Genomic DNA, 19,607 nt, shown 5'->3' with positions numbered 1-19,607 from the left:
TATCTACAGGCAAACGTTTCGTGATACTTCACTTGGAGTCTTTCACTTGCCCAGGAAGTAAAATCTACTGTTCATGACGTCCTAAGTAGGGGTTGACTAGTTCTGGATCAGCCAAAGTCCGTAGTAGTGGGTAAATTTCGGACCATTTAGTGTTTTGCGTCCAGCTGCTGCCAACATTGGTGATCTAAATGTACTGAACCTCTATGTACAGGACCAATTACGAAGTCATTGTCGAGCTGTGCCAGACTGTGCTGAAGCATTGAGTACTTGTCTACTGCCAGAACTGCATGAGGTACACCAAGTGGTCACCCCATACCCCTGCGCACCCTCAAACCCCCGCAATTTTCTATGTGTTGGGCTTATGTAGGCGGACCTTGCTTTTTCATCTAACCTTGGTCAGGATATTGTGATCAAATGGTAGGCATATAGAGCTGACTGCCTTCTGTTTCGTCAGAAAATGTCTTGAGAAATAATCGTATTTCTTTGTGGTTTAGAGGGATTGGAGAGGCCAAGAAGAAAAATACATACGAATAGAAGGTCCAAAATTATAATACCATGAAGGTGGGGAACTTTGTGACTGACTTATTACGTTACGACATCAGCGTCTCCAGCTTTTGTTCTTAAATGCTGTAATTTGGGTCATTATCGGAATTGCTGCAGTGTGTTCTTGTAAAGCACTGCCAGCAGTCATAGAAGCTACAACTTCATGCGTTACACATGCACTAGTCGGAAAGCCATTTTATTAGCAGGTGGGGAAAAGTGTTTGAAAATTTCTTGTATATGTTTGGTACTGCCTATAACTCTTAATTGCTGACTAACTGAAAATAAGTTGGTATAAGTAAATTATATGCGCAGAGCATTCAGCATGAAAGTGAAACTTTACAAGAAAAAAGTTGAAGATACTGCATAGTTAGGTTATTCCCATTGATTATATTGGTAGCTTTGTGATCGCGCTCATGGGCCTACCTGCAGAAACAATAGCAACAGTTAGATTTGTAGAAAACAAGTCTCATTCAGGAAATTAGAGACATTTCTAAATGGCTTTTATTTCGTGTACAACTTCGTTCCTAAATACAACATATTATAGTTGCTAATAATATTGTATTAAGACACGGTTTTTCCTCATACCATTAAACTTGGAATTACGCGTCTGACAATTTAAAATAATTACTTTTCGTAAAGGCTATTGCGTTAAATTTAATTGTTGTCACCTGTTTTTTCTCGCGTTGTTCCACTGTCACTGAGGATCATAGCTGTGGTAAACATGCGAAATAGTTTTGAATCCTGCGACTATGCATTGACATCGGCTGTTTTGCGACATATGAAAATTTGTGCTGGAACAGGACTCAAACCTGGATTTCCTGCTTATTGCGGTCACCCTAATCAATTTGGCTATCAAGCACGCCTCCAGAACCAGTTCAGACTTCTACATGTCACGTAGTCACAATCCTCATGCTCTGACAGTTTGTGAGTCCCGCACAGCAAGATAAATATAACGTCGTCAGTTTAGCCCATCGAGGTGTGATACATCACATCGCACGGTAGAGGTGTGGGCCAGCAGGAAGTGATGGGGAGTGAGTATCAGGTCACCAGCATTGTGAAGCCTAGTGCAGCGTTGGCTCATGTGACTGACAGCATAGGAATTTTACGAAGGAGGATCAGGTTGTGTTAGTGAGTGGAACAGAGAACAGTCTTGATAGGGACGGGGAACAGGAAGTGATGGGGAGTGAGTATCAGGTCACCAGCATTGTGAAGCCTAGTGCAGCGTTGGCTCATGTGACTGACAGCATAGGAATTTTACGAAGGAGGATCAGGTTGTGTTAGTGAGTGGAACAGAGAACAGTCTTGATAGGGACGGGGAATATGATATAAAGATAGCTACTCGAACTGGTGGCATTAATGTGCATTTTGCGCAGCTGTTTCAGCGTCATGATCGGCCTCATCTTAATGTGGCTGTTACGCGCGTTAACATGGGGCTGGGGAGGGCGGTGACGGCAGAGGGCATGGGTCACACTGCAGTAGTGACAGTTCAGTCTGCCAGTAGATCGGGGTTCACTAGGCATGGCCTGCACCTCAACAGGTATGGGAAGGGAAGGCTGGCAAAGCTTATAGGTGAGAATGTAGTGGGTGGTGGTGCTTTCGCTCATGGAAAAATTTCTGTAGTAGTTGGTGTTAGACTTGCACCTTTTTTAGACTGAAGTCAGCTGATAGGTATACCTGCTACAAGGAAGTTCCTCTAACTAAGGGTTCACCTTCAGAGAACGTCATATTTCCAAGTAGATAAGTAATTAGCATATTTCATCAAAATATAAGAGGTGTTAGAGATAAAGTTAGTAAACTGCTTATAGACGTCGACTCTGAAATTATTGCTATATCAGAGCACCACTTAAATAATTTGACCATTCAGAGGCTTTCTTTACTAGGATACAGATTACCTGGCTGTTTCTCAAGGAGTTTCTTGTGAGTTGTGGGAGTGGCCATGTACGTAAAAAAACAATATTCCATTTGAGTCCCCAGACCTATAACGGCACTGCACTGAGCAGATATTTGAATGTTGTGCAGGGGCAGTTGAATTTAGTGAACTAAACTTACAATTGTTATCGTTTATAAGTCCCCTAACTCTGACTTCAGAGCATTTCTGCTCAAGCTAGAGAGGGTCTTGGTTCACTTTATAGGAAGTACTAGAAATTAGTCGTATGTGGTGACTTCAGTATAACTTTTGTATATGATGGTGCAAGAAAAAGGATGTTGGTAGATCTCATAAATTCATATGATCTTATGCAGACTGTGTTTTTTTCCAACTAGGATGCAGAGGAACAATAGTAGCACAGCTACAGACAATATTTTTATTCCTTCTTCATTATTAGGTAGGCACTCTGTTAGTAAAAGGGTGAATGACCTTTCAAACCATGATGCACAAATTTTAACACTAAAAGGCTTTGTCACATATAATTACAAACTATGTTGGAAAGTTAATCCAATAACAATAGAGAGTTTTTTTAAACATTGTCAAGGAACAAGAGTGACAGGATGTTTATAGTGCCAGTAACACAGACAACAAATATAACGCCTTCCTTAACATATTTCTCATGCAATTTGAGAGCTGCTATCCATTATAAAGTTCTAAATGGGGTACTAGCAGTAAAAGGCAACCTGGATTTCTGAATTATGGGATAAGGACAGCATGTAGAACAAAGCAGGAATTATATCAAATTGTTAGAAGTAGTCACAATCAAGCTACCATAGTCCATTACAAACAGTACTGTAAGGTGCTTAAAAATGTTATTGGGAAGACAAAGAGGATGTGGTACGCAAATACAATAGCTAATTCACAGGATAAAATTAAAATCATACAGTCAGTTGTGAACGAATTGTCTAGTCAGCAGCACAAGGTCGATGATATGAAGTCAGTTTGTAGTAAAAATATTTCTCTTACTGATAAGTCAGATATATGTACAGTATTTAACAATCACTTTCGGAGCATTGCTGGCGAATTAAATAAAAATTTAGTTTCTACAGGGAATCATATAACTTTCATGGCAAATGCCTTTATGCAATTGATGTCTGAAATACTCCTCTGTGATACAGACAAGGAGGAGATTGAGTCCATAATTAAATCTCTGAAGACTAAGGACTCTCATAGATATGATGGAGTGCCTAGCAGAGTAGGAAAATACTGTGCTGCTCACATTGGCCCTGTATTTAGCCATATTTGTAATTTTTCCTCTAGGAATGGTCAGTTTCCTAAATGATTAAAATACTCAATAGTAAAGCCTCTTTATAAAAAAGTAGAAAGGGATAATGGAGACAATTTTAAACCTGTTTCTATGCCATCATTGTTTGCTAATGTTATTGAGAAGACTGTGTATGTAAGGATAATTTATCATTTTATATCACACGATTTGCTATCAAATATAAACTTCGGCTTTAGAAGTCGTTTAACAACTGAAAATGCTATATTCTCTTTTCTTTGTGAGATACTGGGTGGGTTAAACAAAAGGTTACGAATGCTAGGCATATTTTTTGATATAACTAAGGCTTTTAAAGTGTGTTGATCACAAAATATTGCTCCAGAAGTTGGACCATTGCAGAATATGGAGAGTAGCTCACAATTAGTTCACCTTTTACTTTAGCAACAGACATAAAAAGGTCATTATTCACTGTGTTGAGAATGGCTGTGATGTGGGGTCTTAGTGGGGTACGGTCTAATTGGGGGGGGGGGGGGGGGGGTGCCCCAGGGATCAGTGTTGGGGCCACTCCTGTTCCTTTTTTATATAAATAATACGCCCTTTAGTATTATGGGTAAAGAGTAAAGGATGTTGTGTGCAATATTGTCTCAGTTTCAAATAATACAGTTAATGGCTTAAGTTCTTAGTGTGTAGAAAATAAACTAACGCTAAATCACAATAAGACTCGGTTTTTATGGTTTCTAACTCACAATTCAACAAAACCTGACGTTTTAGCTCCATAGAATGGGCATATGATTAGTGAAACTGAACCGTTCAAATTTCTAGGTGTTCAGATACATAGTAAACTGTCATGGAAAGCCCACATACAGGATCTTGTTCAAAGACGTAACGCTGCCATTTTTACTGTTCGAACAGTATCTGAAGTGAGTAATCATTTGACACAAAAATTAGTCGACTTCGCTTATTTTCATTCACTTACGTCATATGGTGTTATATTTTGGGGTAACGCTTCCCATTCTAAGAGGATATTTTTGGCTCAGGGACAGGCAGTTCAGGCAATAAGTAGTGTAAGTTCCTCAACCTCTTGTCAATCCCTGTTCACGAGTCTGGGTATTTTGACTTTGGCCTCTCAACATATATACTCATTACTGTCATTTCTTGTTAACAATATTAGCTTATTCTCAAGAATTCAGTTAACACTTGGCAGAAATCAAACCTGCATTTGGATCGTATTCCTTAACTATTGTGCAGAAAGGTGTGCAGTATACTGCTGCCTCCATTTTCAATAATCTAGCACAATAATTCAAAAATCTTAGCGCTTTCAAATCGAAATTGAAGAGTTTACTCATAGGTGACTCCTGTTCTGTCGAGGAGTTCCTTGAAAGATTAAGCTGATGCTTGTTGATTGTGTTTACTTAAACTTATGGCTTGACACTATTCGTGTTCTCAAATACCCTCAGTTCAGCACACATTTTCATATGTCACAAATAGCTGATGTCAATGCACACTTTTCGCAGCTGAAACTGAGCTGGAACTGTCAGTGGCAGTGTCTGTTTCTTCAGACATGCATGTCGAAGAACATTTTTTTGTGAAGACACAGACATTGTGTAAAGACAGACATTATAAATGGCCTGAGCTCCCAGTTGGTGCACATCGACAGTGCAGAAAGATACATATATAGCTTCTTTTCTGTGTTTACTTCGTAGATTCGTACTTACATTGCGTGTGAGTTTCGTATAGGACGTGTAATTTCTAGTTTTAGTTACTGTAATCGTAAATTCAGGCAGATTGTAGCGCAGTCATTAGGCATTTGTGCAGGTTAGTTCATACAGTCTTTGCTTGTTTCCCTTGCGTTATCTAGGCACAGACTTGTGTTTCACTAACTGTTGTTCAACATCGATTAGAATGGACAGGGACTGTGATTGCTGTGCTCAGATGAGGGCGAGTTGGCATCCCTTCGCTCACAGCTGCAGGCGGCGCTGACTTCAGTTGCGCAGCTTGAGGCTGTTGCCAATGGGCACCACTGTGGAGAGTCGGACTTCGGTATCGTGCAGATGTCAACCTCATCCCGTCTGTCCCCACATCAGTCTGCTGCTGTGGTTGCCCCGGTTGCTGCCTGCAGTGGGGCTGAGCCCTCGCCTGTGGTTGATTGGGAGGCCGTTTCAAGGTGTGGCAGGCAGCGAAAGACGTCCCCGGAGGCTGATCAGAAAGCTTCCCTGGTGCGTCTGACAAACAGGTTTCAGGTACTGTCTCTGGCTGGGCCAGATACAAGTGCCTGCCCTGTTTCGGAGGATGATTCTCAGCTTCAAGGTCCGGGCAATCACAGAGGGTGGGCTTATTGGTAGTTGGGATCTCCAATGTTAGACATGTAATGGGGCCCCTTAGGGATATGGCGGCTAAGGAGGGGAATGAATCCAGTGTGCACTCTGTGTGCATTCCCGGTGGAGTCATTCCTGATGTGGAAAGGGTCCTTCTGGATGCCATGAAGAGCACAGGGTGCAGCAAGCTGCAGGTGGTGGCACATGTCGGCACTAATGACGTGTGTCGCTTTGGATCTGAAGAAATTCTCTCTGGATTCCAGCGGGTATCTGATTTGGTGAAGGCTGCCGGTCTTGCTTACGAGATGAAGGCAGAGCTCACCATCTGCAGCATCGTTGACAGAACTGACTGCGGACCTTTGGTGCAGAGCCAGGTGGAGGGACTGAATCAGAGGCTCCGACGGTTTTGCGACCGTGTTGACTGCAGATTCCTTGACTTGCGCCATAGGGTGGTGGGGTTTCAGGTTCCGCTGAATAGGTCAGGAGTTCACTACACTCGGCTGGCGGCTACACGAGTAGCGGAGGCCGTGTGGCGTGGACTGGGCGGGTTTTTTTAGGTTAGAATGCCCGGGAAAGTACGGGGTGAGCTGCAATCTCAAAGGGTGCATGGCAAATACAGGGCGTGCTTGAATCAAGGAACATTCGGAATTGTAGTTGTAAATTGTTGTAGTTGTGCTGGGAAAGTCCGTGAGCTTCAAGCACTAATAGAAAGCACAGAAGCTGAAATCGTTATAGATACAGAAAGCTGGCTAAAGCCTGAAATAAGTTCTGCTGAAATTTTTACGAAGTCTCAGACGGTGTTCAGGAAAGATAGATCAGGCAGAATTGGTGGCAGAGTGTTTGTGTCTGTCAGTAGTGGTTTACCTTGTAGTGAAGTCGAAGTAGATACTCCGTGCGAATTGGTATGGGTGGAGGTTATACTTAACAGCCGAACTAAGTTAATAATTGGCTCTTTCTACCGACCCCCAGACTCCGATGATACAGTTGCGGAACAGTTCAGAGAAAGTTTGAGTCTCGTAACAAATAAATACCCCACTCATACGGTTATAGTTGGTGGGGACTTCAACCTACCCTCGGTATGTTGCCAAATATACTTGTTCAAAACCGTTGGTAGGCAGAAAACGTCTTCCGAGATTGTCCTAAATGCTTTCTCCGAAAATTAATTCGAGCAGTTAGTCCACGAACCCACGCGAATTGTAAGTGGTTGCGAAAACACACTTGACCTCTTAGCCACAAACAATCCAGAGCTGATAGAGAGCATCATGACTGATACACGGATTAGTGATCACAAGGTCATTGTAGCTAGGCTCAATACCGTTTCTTCCAAATCCATCAGAAACATACGCAAAATAATTTTATTTAAAAAAGTGGATAAAGTGCCACTAGAAGCCTTCCTAAAAGACAACTTCCATTCCTTCCGAACTGACTATGCGAATGTAGACGAGATGTGGCTCAAATTCAAAGATATAGTAGCAACAGCAACTGAGAGAGTCATACCTCATAAATTGGTAAGAGATGGAACTGATCCCTCAGGTCCGAACGCTGTTGCAGAGGCAACGGAAAAAGCATGCAAAGTTCAGAAGAACGTAAAATCTCGAAGATTGTCTAAAATTTAGAGACGTGCGAAATTTGGCACGGACTTCAATGCGAGATGCCTTAATAGGTTCCCCAACGAAACATTGTCTCAAAATTTGGTAGAAAATCCGAAGAAATTCTGGTCGTATGTAAAGTACACAAGCGGCAAGACGCAGTAAACACCTTCGCTGCGCAGTGCCGATGGTACTGTTACGATGACTGTGCCGCTAAAGCGGAGTTATTGAACGCAGTTTTCCGAAATTCCTTCACCAGGGAAGACGAATGGAATATTCCAGAATTTGAAACACGAACAGTTGCTAGCATGAGTTTCTTAGAAGTAGATACCTTAGGGGTTGCGAAGCAACTCAAATCGCTTGATACGGGCAAGTCTTCAGGTCCAGATTGTATACATATTAGGTTCCTTTCAGATTACGCTGATACAATAGCTCCCTACTTAGCAATCACACACAACCGCTCGCACTTCGATAGATCTGTACCTACGTATTGGAAAATTGCGCAGGTCGCACCAGTGTTTAAGAAGGGTAGTAGGAATAATCCATCGAACTACAGACCTATATCATTGACATCGGTTTGCAGTAGGGTTTTGGAGCATATACTATATTCAAACATTATGAATCACCTCGAAGGGAACGACCTATTGATACGTAATCAGCATGGTTTCAGAAAAAATCGTTCTTCTCCAACGCACGAAGTAATGGCCGCTATCGACAGGGGATCTCAAGTTGATTCCGTATTTCTGGATTTGCGCAAAGCTTTTGACACCGTTCCTCACAAGCGACTTCTAATCAAGCTACGGGCCTACGGGGTACCGTCTCAGTTGTGTGACTTTATTCGTGATTTCCTGTCAGGAAGGTCACAGTTCGTAGTAATAGACGGCAAATCATCGAGTAAAACTGAAGTGATATCAGGTGTTCCCCAGGGAAGCGTCCTGGGACCTCTGCTGTTCCTGATCTACACTCCTGGAAATGGAAAAAAGAACACATTGACACCGGTGTGTCAGACCCACCATACTTGCTCCGGACACTGCGAGAGGGCTGTACAAGCAATGATCACACGCACGGCACAGCGGACACACCAGGAACCGCGGTGTTGGCCGTCGAATGGCGCTAGCTGCGCAGCATTTGTGCACCGCCGCCGTCAGTGTCAGCCAGTTTGCCGTGGCAGACGGAGCTCCATCGCAGTCTTTAACACTGGTAGCATGCCGCGACAGCGTGGACGTGTACCGTATGTGCAGTTGACGGACTTTGAGCGAGGGCGTATAGTGGGCATGCGGGAGGCCGGGTGGACGTACCGCCGAATTGCTCAACACGTGGGGCGTGAGGTCTCCACAGTACATCGATGTTGTCGCCAGTGGTCGGCGGAAGGTGCACGTGCCCGTCCACCTGGGACCGGACCGCAGCGACGCACGGATGCACGTCAAGACCGTAGGATCCTACGCAGTGCCGTAGGGGACCGCACCGCCACTTCCCAGCAAATTAGGGACGCTGTTGCTCCTGGGGTATCGGCGAGGACCATTCGCAACCGTCTCCATGAAGCTGGGCTACGGTCCCGCACACCGTTAGGCCGTCTTCCGCTCACGCCCCAACATCGTGCAGCCCGCCTCCAGTGGTGTCGCGACAGGAGTGAATGGAGGGACGAATGGAGACGTGTCGTCTTCAGCGATGAGAGTCGCTTCTGCCTTGGTGCCAATGATGGTCGTATGCGTGTTTGGCGCCGTGCAGGTGAGCGCCACAATCAGGACTGCATACGACCGAGGCACACAGGGCCAACACCTGGCATCATGGTGTGGGGAGCGATCTCCTACACTGGCCGTACACCTCTGGTGATCGTCGAGGGGACAATGAATAGTGCACGGTACATCCAAACCGTCATCGAACCCATCGTTCTACCGTTCCTAGACCGGCAAGGGAACTTGCTGTTCCAACAGGACAATGCACGTCCGCATGTATCCCGTGCCACCCAACGTGCTCTAGAAGGTGTAAGTCAACTACCCTGGCCAGCAAGATCTCCGGATCTGTCCCCCATTGAGCATGTTTGGGACTGGATGAAGCGTCGTCTCACGCGGTCTGCACGTCCAGCACGAATGCTGGTCCAACTGAGGCGCCAGGTGGAAATGGCATGGCAAGCCGTTCCACAGGACTACATCCAGCATCTCTACGATCGTCTCCATGAGAGAATAGCAGCCTGCATTGCTGCAAAAGGTGGGTATACACTGAACTAGTGCCGACATTGTGCATGCTCTGTTGCCTGTGTCTATGTGCCTGTGGTTCTGTCAGTGTGATCATGTGATGTATCTGACCCCAGGAATGTGTCAATAAAGTTTCCCCTTCCTGGTACAATGAATTCACGGTGTTCTTATTTCAATTTCCAGGAGTGTATATAAATGACCTGGGTGACAATCTGAGCAGTTCTCTTACGTTGTTCGTAGATGATGCTGTAATTTACCGTCTAGTAGCGTCATCCGAAGAGCAGTATCAGTTACAAAGCGATTTAGAAAAGATTGGCAGGTGGCAAGTGGCAGTTGACGCTAAATAACGAAAAGTGTGGGGTGATCCACATGACTTCCAAAAGAAATCCGTTGGAATTCGAATACTCGATAAATAGTACAATTCTCAAGGCTGTCAATTCAACTAAGTACCTGGGTGTTAAAATTACGAACAACTTCCGTCGGAGAGACCACATAGAAAATATTGTGGGGAAGGCGAGCCAAAGGTTGCGTTTCATTGGCAGGACACTTAGAAGATGCAACAAGTCCACTAAAGAGACAGCTTACAGTACACTCGTTCGTCCTCTGTTAGAATATTGCTGCGCTGTGTGGGATCCTTTCCAGGTGGGATTGACGGAGGACATTGACAGGGTGCAAAAAAGGGCAGCTCGCTTTGTATTATCACGTAATAGGGGAGAGAGTGTGGCAGATATGATATGCGAGTTAGCATGGAAGTCATTAAAGCAAAGACGTTTTTCGTCGCTGCGAGATCTATTTACGAAATTTCAGTCACCAACTTTCTCTTCCGAATGCGAAAATATTTTGTTCAGCCGAACCTACATAGGTAGGAATAATCATCAAAATAAAATAAGAGAAATCAGAGCTCGAACAGAAAGGTTTAGGTGTTCGTTTTTCCCGCGCGCTGTTCGGGAGTGGAATGGTAGAGAGATAGTATGATTGTGGTTCGATGAACCCTCTGCTAAGCACTTAAATGTGAATTGCAGAGTAATCATGTAGATGCAGATGTTGATGAGAATGATATACCCATCTCTCGACCAGCTAGAATTAGGATATAATATTTGAAGCGCCAAAGAAACTGGTGTAGGCATGCATATTCAAATGCAGAAGTATGCCAGCAGGCATAAAACTGTGCTGCGATCGGCAACGCGTACATAAGTGTCTGCCGCAGTTGTTAGATCGGTTACTGGTGCTACAATGACATTTTATCAAGATTTAAGTGAGTTTCAACGTGGTCTTGTAGTCGTCGCACGAGCGATGGTACACAGCACGTCCAAGGTAGTGATGAAGTGGGGATTTTCCCTTACGAACATTCCACGAGTGTACCGTGAAAATCAGGAATCCGGTAAAAGTCAAACCTCTGGCATCGCTGCAGCCGGAAAAAGATACTGCAAGAACGGGACCAACGACGACTGAAGAGAATCGTTCAACGTAACAGAAGTGCATCCCTTCCGACAATTGCTGCAGGTTTCAGTGCTGGGCCATCAACAAGTGTCAGCATGCAAACCATTCAACGAAACATCATCGATATCGTCTTTTGGAGGTAAAGGCCCACTCGTGTACCATTGATGACTGCATGACACAAATCTTTACGCCTCGCCTGGGCCATCAACACAAACATTGGACTGTTGATGACTGGAAACGTGTTGCCTGGTCAGACGAGTCTCTTTTCAAATTGTCTCGAGCAGATGAACGTGTACCGGTATGGAGACAACCTCATGAATCCGTGGACCATGCATGTCAGCAGGGGAATGTTCAAGCAAGTGGAGGCTCTGTAATGGTGTGGCGCACGTGCAGATGGATAGATATGGATCCCATGATACGTCTAGATACAAGTTTGACATGTGACATATACGTAAGCATCTTGTCTGATCACCTGCATCCATTCATGTCAGTTGAACATTCCAACGGGCTTGGCAATTCCAGTCGGACAATGCGACACCTCACACGTCCAGATTTGCTACAGATTGGCATCAGGAACACTCTTCTGAGTTTAAACCCATCCGCTGGCCATGAAATGCCCCAGGTATGAACATTATTGAGCATATCTGGAATGTCTAGCAACGTGCTGTTCAGAAGAGATCTCTCCACCCTCTCGTACTCTTACGGATGTATGGACAGCCCTGCAGGATTCATGCTATCAATTCCCTCCAGCACTACTTTAGACATTAGTTAAGTCCATGCCATGTCATGTTGTGGCACTTCTGCGTGCTCTCGGAGCCGTACACGAAATTAGGCAGGTATACCAGATTCTTTGGCTCTTCAATGTGTATGGATTGTTACTATGTGACATATGGAAATCTGGAGCAGTCCTGGAGGCGTGCTCAGATAGCCGAAGTTGTTAAGGTGATTGCTCATGATAAGTACTAAATCCGGGTTCGAGTCCCAATCCAGCACAAATTTTGATTTCTCACAAACAGCTGATGTCAATGCAAAGTCGTAGGATGGAAACTATTTCGTATAACACAGTTTAGTTTCCACTCATTCAGTGGAGATAGTCAATAATTATTTGGATTTGAATTAATAAAATGAATGTCGCTATATTTCTAAACTTTGAGACAAATGGTTTTCTGTGCATGGATAAAACAAAACTCACAAAAATGAGAAAATTTGTAACAATGTTATAGCTGTGGGTCATAAAAAAAACATTAGGTCAGCCCATTGCTGTGACACACAAATTTAACTCTACTTTCCTTGTTACAGATATCATGTCACAATGTTGTTTTCTGCTGGGAGGGGGGACATTGTTATATTCAATATCCGATATTCCGAATAGCTCATTGCACATAAAACTTTATTTCTACCAAAATTTGAGGATAAACGTTATAAAATTCGGTTTATGTGCAAATTAAATGTCACGGTATATATGTATATAAGGGTATGTTACATAAAGTGCTAACAGTGTCACAAAATTGCCCAGTTTCAGGGTAGTGAATTGTGCATAAAATTAGCGTAGTATTTAGTAGAGTAATAAGTAAACAATTTTATTTTCTAAGAGGAGTGAACCGGTAGAGAGCACTTTAAGACAATCATTCACAAAACGAGCTACTATTGAATAATCTGTGCGTTCCGACGCCTTGCAGGGAATCAATAATGGCTCTGATGGTTCTTCTTTGTCGAGGTGCTAAGAGTAAGAATGCCAATGAAACGTCCAAATGCGTCCGCTGATTCGTCAAGGCTAACCATAGGTGGTGGTTACTTTTCAGAGTTTCCTGATAATAATAATTTAAACAGTTTCTCTTTCATGTCGATTCATCAGGAATTCCTTGCCACAGAACTTTTCTAGAAACGCGCGGTATCCACACACAAGTCTACGCAAAACAATTAGTAGGACAAAAGAGTACCATCCACCTGTTTGCCATGTCTTTGTAGATTTTGAAAGGACATTCTATTCGATCAGGCGCACAGCTGTGTTTGAGGCTCTAACAGAATAAAGAACAGAAAAGGTTTTATACACCAAATTTACACAGCGTTTGCGAGTGTTGTTGAAACCAATGATTTCCCATTGAAAAGGGTGTAAAACAAAATGACTCTTTACCTCCAAAACTATTTTCAGCAGTCCTAGAGAAAGAATGTCTAAGTTGAATAGGAAAACAAAGGGAATCCAAATTCTGGGATAGAGATTAAGCAACCTGAGGTTTGCTTATGATATTGTCCTATTTGCAAATAACACAGAAAATCTTCAAATACTGGTTAGCGAACTCGTGTTAGTCTACTCCGAAGTTGGTCTAAAAATGAACTATGATGAAACCAAGATCACGATGAATGATGCCAGAGGGAAATATTGTATGTCTTTTGGAAGAACGTAACTGCAAAGGATAACATAATATGTTTATCTGGGTCAACTTGTAAATATGAAAGGAGACGTAAAACCAGAAATATTTCGTCATTTAAAAATGGTCTGGAATGCTTATGGAAGACAATCCTCAGTTTTGAAGTCTAGGGTGTCGACTAACCTGAATAAAACAGTTTTTACCCAATATATACTGCCAGTAACAAGAGTTTATGGCTGTGAGCCACGGACAGTAAATGAATTCATTGTTAGAAAATTAACAGTAACGGAAGCAAAGGTGGAAAGATAAATGTTGGGCTTCTGAAAGAAAGAAAAAAACCAGTGGAGATTAGACGGGCAACAGAGCTCAGTGGCATAATGGAAAAGGTGACTACCTTGATATGGCAGTGGACTGGTCATGTGGCTCGAAGGGAAGATGACAGATGGTCGAAACAAGTGCTAGAGTCGAACCCAGTTTACCAAAAAACAAAAAGCCGACCAAGGTGAAGACCACCGAGCAAATGGCACAGCGACTGACATAGACATAGAACAATCTCTCCGTCGGTAGTGAAAGCATCGTACATCGTAGAACTTAATTTAAATGGTAATTTTGATGCAACAGGAAGCAATCTAATCTAATCATCTTCATGAACAGAAACAGTCGTGAACTCTTAACAGATACTTCGGCAAACATTATTTGCGCTTCAACCCCCTTGTTCTGAATCAGTGGAAGAAGGTGGTAGTCGCAAAATTTGAGCCCCTAGTCTTTTGTTTGCTCCACTGCCAATCTAGACAGGACCAGTATTGTTATTGCATCTCCTTTGCGTTTTAGAACTGTAATTTCGAATCTTAGAAAATTAGGCAGAGGTTCAACCTTCATGATCCACTCGAAAGTATAATTAATCATATTTTATTGCAATAGAACGTGATTTTTAGAGATAATTTATTTACTCTGTGTCTTCAACTTTTATGGTAATTCGGATTCGGATATTTTTTTAAGGGAGCAACATGTTGATGGTGTGAGAAAATATGAAGAAGGATAAAGAAAGAACTGATATGTCATATTTTGCAGCATAAAGTTAAAATATGCGATAACATTAAATATAGTGAAATGCAATATCGAATGATAAAATGAAAGATATGGTATTTTCCAACACCAATTTTCACATATGAATTTTCACAAATTCATGCGTTGTTTATACCTCTGTATATATGAATAACTTTAAATACATGGTGTTAATACTACGAAATGTCAGGTACAGTGTGTTGGTCGTTGCCAGATGAAGGTGCAGGGGAACATAGAAAGCAAACAGAGCCCCCATATACGCATTTATGGGGTGTTGAGCCGTGCGTAGAAAAAAAAGGGGGGGCGAAGAAACTGCGTCTGCCTTCCACAGTGTAGGCAACTTAATATGTGGAACATGCTTCCGTGGAAACAGACGTCACACCTGGAGGTTGTTGTTGTTGTTGTGGTCTTCAGTCCTGAGACTGGTTTGATGCAGCTCTCTATGCTACTCTATCCTGTGCAAGCCTCTTCATCTCCCAGTACCCACTGCAACCTACATCCTTCTGAATCTGCGTAGTGTAGTCATCTCTTGGTCTCCCTCTACGATTTTAACCCTCCACGCTGCCCTCCAATACTAAACTGGTGATCCCTTGATGCCTCAGAATATGTCCTACCAACCGATCCCTTCTTCTGGTCAAGTTGTGCCAGAAACTTTTCTTCTCCCCAATCCTATTCAATACTTCCTCATTAGTTATGTGATCTACCCATCTAATCTTCAGCATTCTTCTGTAGCACCATATTTCGAAAGCTTCTATTCTCTTCTTGTCCAAACTATTTATCGTACATGTTTCACTTCCATACAAGGCTACACTCCATACAAATACTTTCAGAAATGTCTTCCGGACACTTAAATCCATACTCGATGTTAACAAAGTTCTCTTCTTCAGAAACGCTTTCCTTGCCATTGCCAGTCTACATTTTATATCCTCTCTACTTCAACCATCATCAGTTATTTTGCTCCCCAAATAGCAAAACTCGTTTACTACTTTAAGTGTCTCATTTCCTAATCTCATTCCCTCAGCATCACCCGACATAATTCGACTACATTCCATTATCCTCGTTTTGCTTTTGTTCATGTTCATCTTATATCCTCCTTTCAAGACACTATCCATTCCGTTCAACTGCTCTTCCAAGTCCTTTGCTGTCTCTGACAGAACTACAATGTCATCGGCGAACCTCAAAGTTTTTATTTCTTCTCCATGGATTTTAATACCTACTCCGAAATTTTCTTTTGTTTCCTTTACTGCTTGCTCAATATACAGATTGAATAAGATCGGGGAGAGGCTACAACTCTGTCTCACTCCCTTCCCAACCACTGCTTCCCTTTCATGTCCCTCGACTCTTATGACTGCCATCTGGTTTCTGTACAAATTGTAAATAGCCTTTCGCTCCCTGTATTTTACCCCTGCCACCTTCAGAATTTTAAAGAGAGTATTCCTGTCAACATCGTCAAAAGCTTTCTATAAGTCTACAAATGCTAGAAACGTAGGTTTGCCCTTCCTTAATCTAGCTTCTAAGATAAGTCGTAGGGTCAGTATTGCCTCACGTGTTCCAGTATTTCTACGGAATCCAAACTGATCTTCCCCTCGTCGGATTCTACTAGTTTTTCAATTCGTCTGTAAAGAATTCGCGTTAGTATTTTGCGGCTGTGACTTATTAAACTGATAGTTCGGTAATTTTCACATCTGTCAACACATGCTTTCTTTGGGATTGGAATTATTATATTCTTCCTGAAGTCTGAGGCTATTTCGCCTGTCTCATACATCTTGCTCACCAGATGGTAGAGTTTTGTAAGGACTGGCTCTCCCGAGGCCGTCAGTAGAATGTCGTCTACTCCGGGGGCCTTCTTTCGACTCAGGTCTTTCAGTGCCCGGTCAAACTCTTCACGCAGTATCTGATCTCCCATTTCATCTTCATCTACATCCTCTTCCATTTCCATAATATTGTCCTCAAGTACATCGCCCATGTATAAACCCTCTATATACTCCTTCCACCTTTCCGCCTTCCCTTCTTTGCTTAGAACTGGGTTTCCATCTGAGCTCTTGATATTCATACAAGTGGTTCTCTTCTCTCCAAACGTCTCTTTAATTTTCCTGTAGGCAGTATCTATCTTACCCCTAGTGAGATAAGCCTCTACATCCTTACATTTGTCCTCTAGCCATCCCTGCTTAGCCATTTTGCACTTCCTGTCGATCTCATTTTTGAGACGTCTGTATTCCTTTTTGCCTGCTTCATTTACTGCATTTTTATATTTTCTCCTTTCATCAATTAAATTCAATATTTCTTCTGTTACCCAAGGATTAAAGACTGCTTAAATGTTGGTGGTAATCAAAACTGAAATTGTTTTATGTATTGACTTGTTTTATAAAGATCATAACTGCAACAGTTACATACACTCGCCACAACGAAAAGAAACACGACGGCACAAATTGAAGTACACTGTACAGCGTGGGAGGTGACACAACAGTCAGTAATGACCAACTCACACTCTACTTTCAGCTAGGTAACGTTGGCTTCAACCAAATGCAAATGACTACTGGCTGACACCTCGATGTTTACCAACTTCTATCGATTCAGGACTTTAGAGCTTTTAGCCAACTTAATGTTCTGTATAGTGCTTCTGTTACAGAAACCACAAAGAAGACATTCAAGCAATAATCTTCACTCGTGCCATTCGTGATCGGAAAAAGACTGAGAACAGCTAATAGTGCTGCGTAGATTGCTCAGTATCCCGACAGTATGGCATGCTCTACGCCAGTCAGTATGGCATCCATAAAAAGTCATGCAGAACGCAACTCACTCATTTCTCACTTGACTCCCTGAAGGTAAGAAGACTGATGTAGCATTTCTTGACTTCTGGAAAGCATTTGACTCAATGTTGTAAATACATTTATTGATGGATCTAAGATCATACAGGGTATTAAACAAAATTGATGACTGAACTTATATCCTGTCTGGGAACACACAGCATGTTATCTTGTTGAATAGTCATCGAGAGATATGGAAGTAACTTCAGGCGTGCCCCAGGGAAGTATATTTGGACACAAGCTGTTCTCAATGTATACTAAAGACCTAGCAGGTAATATTAATAGTAACATCGGATTTCTTGCAGGTGGTGCAATTATCTCTAACGAATACAGTTTGAAAAAAAAACTGTACAATGTCCAGCCACAACTTATTATATTTCAAACTGATGCAAAGACTGACATCTTGCTTTAAATGTTCATAAATTTAAAATTACACATTTCACAAAACTCAAAACTTGGCATCCTATGAGTAGCATACCAGCGGAATCAGTCAACTCATATAAATACCTAGGTGTAACCATTTGTGGGGATATGAAGCGGAATTACCAAACAGATTCAATCGTAGGTCAGTCAGGTAGCAGACTACGGTTCATTTCAGGATGGGAGGAAAATGCAGTCACCCTGCAAAGGAATTTGCTTACAAAATACTCGGGTGACCCATTCTAGAATACTGCTGGAGTGTGTAGATTCCATACCTAATAGAGTGAACAGGGGACATTGAACGTATACAAAGAAAGGGAGCACAAATGGTCACAGGTTTGTCAGGCTAATGGGAGTGTATCACGAAAGCGCTGAAAACCTGAACTGGCTTAAAGACAGTCGCCAATCATCTCGCAAATGCTTTAAAAAAAATAAAAACCAGTATTAAATGAGGAATCTTGGGTACACTACGGACCCCTACTTATCGCTCTTGTAGAGACAGCAAACACAACATTAGATTAAATACAGTGTGCACAGAGGCACTTAAGCAGGTATTCCTCCTTCATTTCATACATCAATGGAACGGGAAGAAACTCTTGATGCGTGGTAGTCTACGATAAAAATATCTGCTTCCATGAACTTCACAGTGGCTTACAGAGTATGGATTGATGAAATGGGGGTTCCTATTTTTAGAAAACGCAGTTGATATCCGTTTGACCTATGGCAGCACCATCCAGCGAGACAACCATAGCGCCATCTGGTTTCCCCCTTCAAGCTAGACGACTTTCTTCCTATGTAGTATTTTCGTTTGATGCTTGTTTCGTGAGATATTTGGCCCGATCACTATCATTCTTCATCTCCCAGTATCTACTGGAACCTACATCCTTCTGAATGTGTTTAGTGTATTCATCTCTTGGTCTCCCTCCACGATTTTTACTCTCCACGCTGCCTTCCAGTGATAAATTGGTGATCCTTTGATGCCTCAGAATATGCCCTACCAACCGATCCCTTCTTCTAGTCAAGTTGTGCCACAAATTTCTCTTCTCTCCAAGTCTGTTCAATACCTCCTCATTAGTTATGTGATCTACCCATCCAATCGTCAGCATTCGTCTGTAGCATCACATTTCGAAAGTTTCTATTCTCTTCTTGTCTAAACTATTTATCGTCCACGTTTCCCTTCCATACATTGCTACACTCCATACAAATACTCTCAGAAACGACTTCCTGACACTTAAATCTATACTCAATGTTAATTTCTCTTCTTCAGGAACACTTTCCTTGCCATTACCAGTCCACATTTTGTATCCTCTCTACTTCGACCATCATCAATTATTTTACTTCCCAATTAGCAAAACACATTTACTACTTTAAGCGTCCCATTTCCCAATTTAATTCCCACAGCATCACACGACTTAATTCGACTACATTCTGTTATCCTCGTTTTGCTTTTGTTGATGTTCTCCTTATATCCTCCTTCCAAGACACTGTCCATTCCGTTCAACTGCTCTTCCAGGTCCTTTGCTGTCTCTGACAGAACTACAATGTCATCGGCGAACCTCAAAGTTTTATTTCTTCTCCATGGATTTTTATTCCTACTCCTAATTTTTCTTTTGTTTCCTTTACTGCTTGCTCAATATACAGATTGAATAAAATCGGGGAGAGGCTACAACCCTGTCTCACTGCCTTCCCAACCACTGCTTCCCTTTCATGGCCCC

General features: G+C 42.5%; 1 protein-coding gene across 5 annotated transcripts in view; it reads left to right on the top strand.

Moving 5' to 3' along the window:
• The window catches only part of LOC126354782 (uncharacterized), a 216,743-nt gene that overhangs the window by 63,970 nt on the left and 133,166 nt on the right, over positions 1–19,607 (top strand). Inside the window, exon 1 of one of the 5 annotated variants that reach the window (XM_050004688.1) lies at positions 17,461–17,490. The exons of the other annotated variants lie outside the window; for them this stretch is intronic. The gene's annotated coding sequence lies outside the window, so the exon portion shown is untranslated. Of the gene's footprint in view, positions 1–17,460; positions 17,491–19,607 lie in introns of those variants that run through there. 5 annotated transcript variants of the gene reach the window in all.

The sequence above is a fragment of the Schistocerca gregaria genome, chromosome 3 (assembly GCF_023897955.1).
Source record: "Schistocerca gregaria isolate iqSchGreg1 chromosome 3, iqSchGreg1.2, whole genome shotgun sequence".
Taxonomy (NCBI): domain Eukaryota; kingdom Metazoa; phylum Arthropoda; class Insecta; order Orthoptera; family Acrididae; genus Schistocerca; species Schistocerca gregaria.
This window is presented reverse-complemented; position numbering and strand designations above follow the sequence as displayed.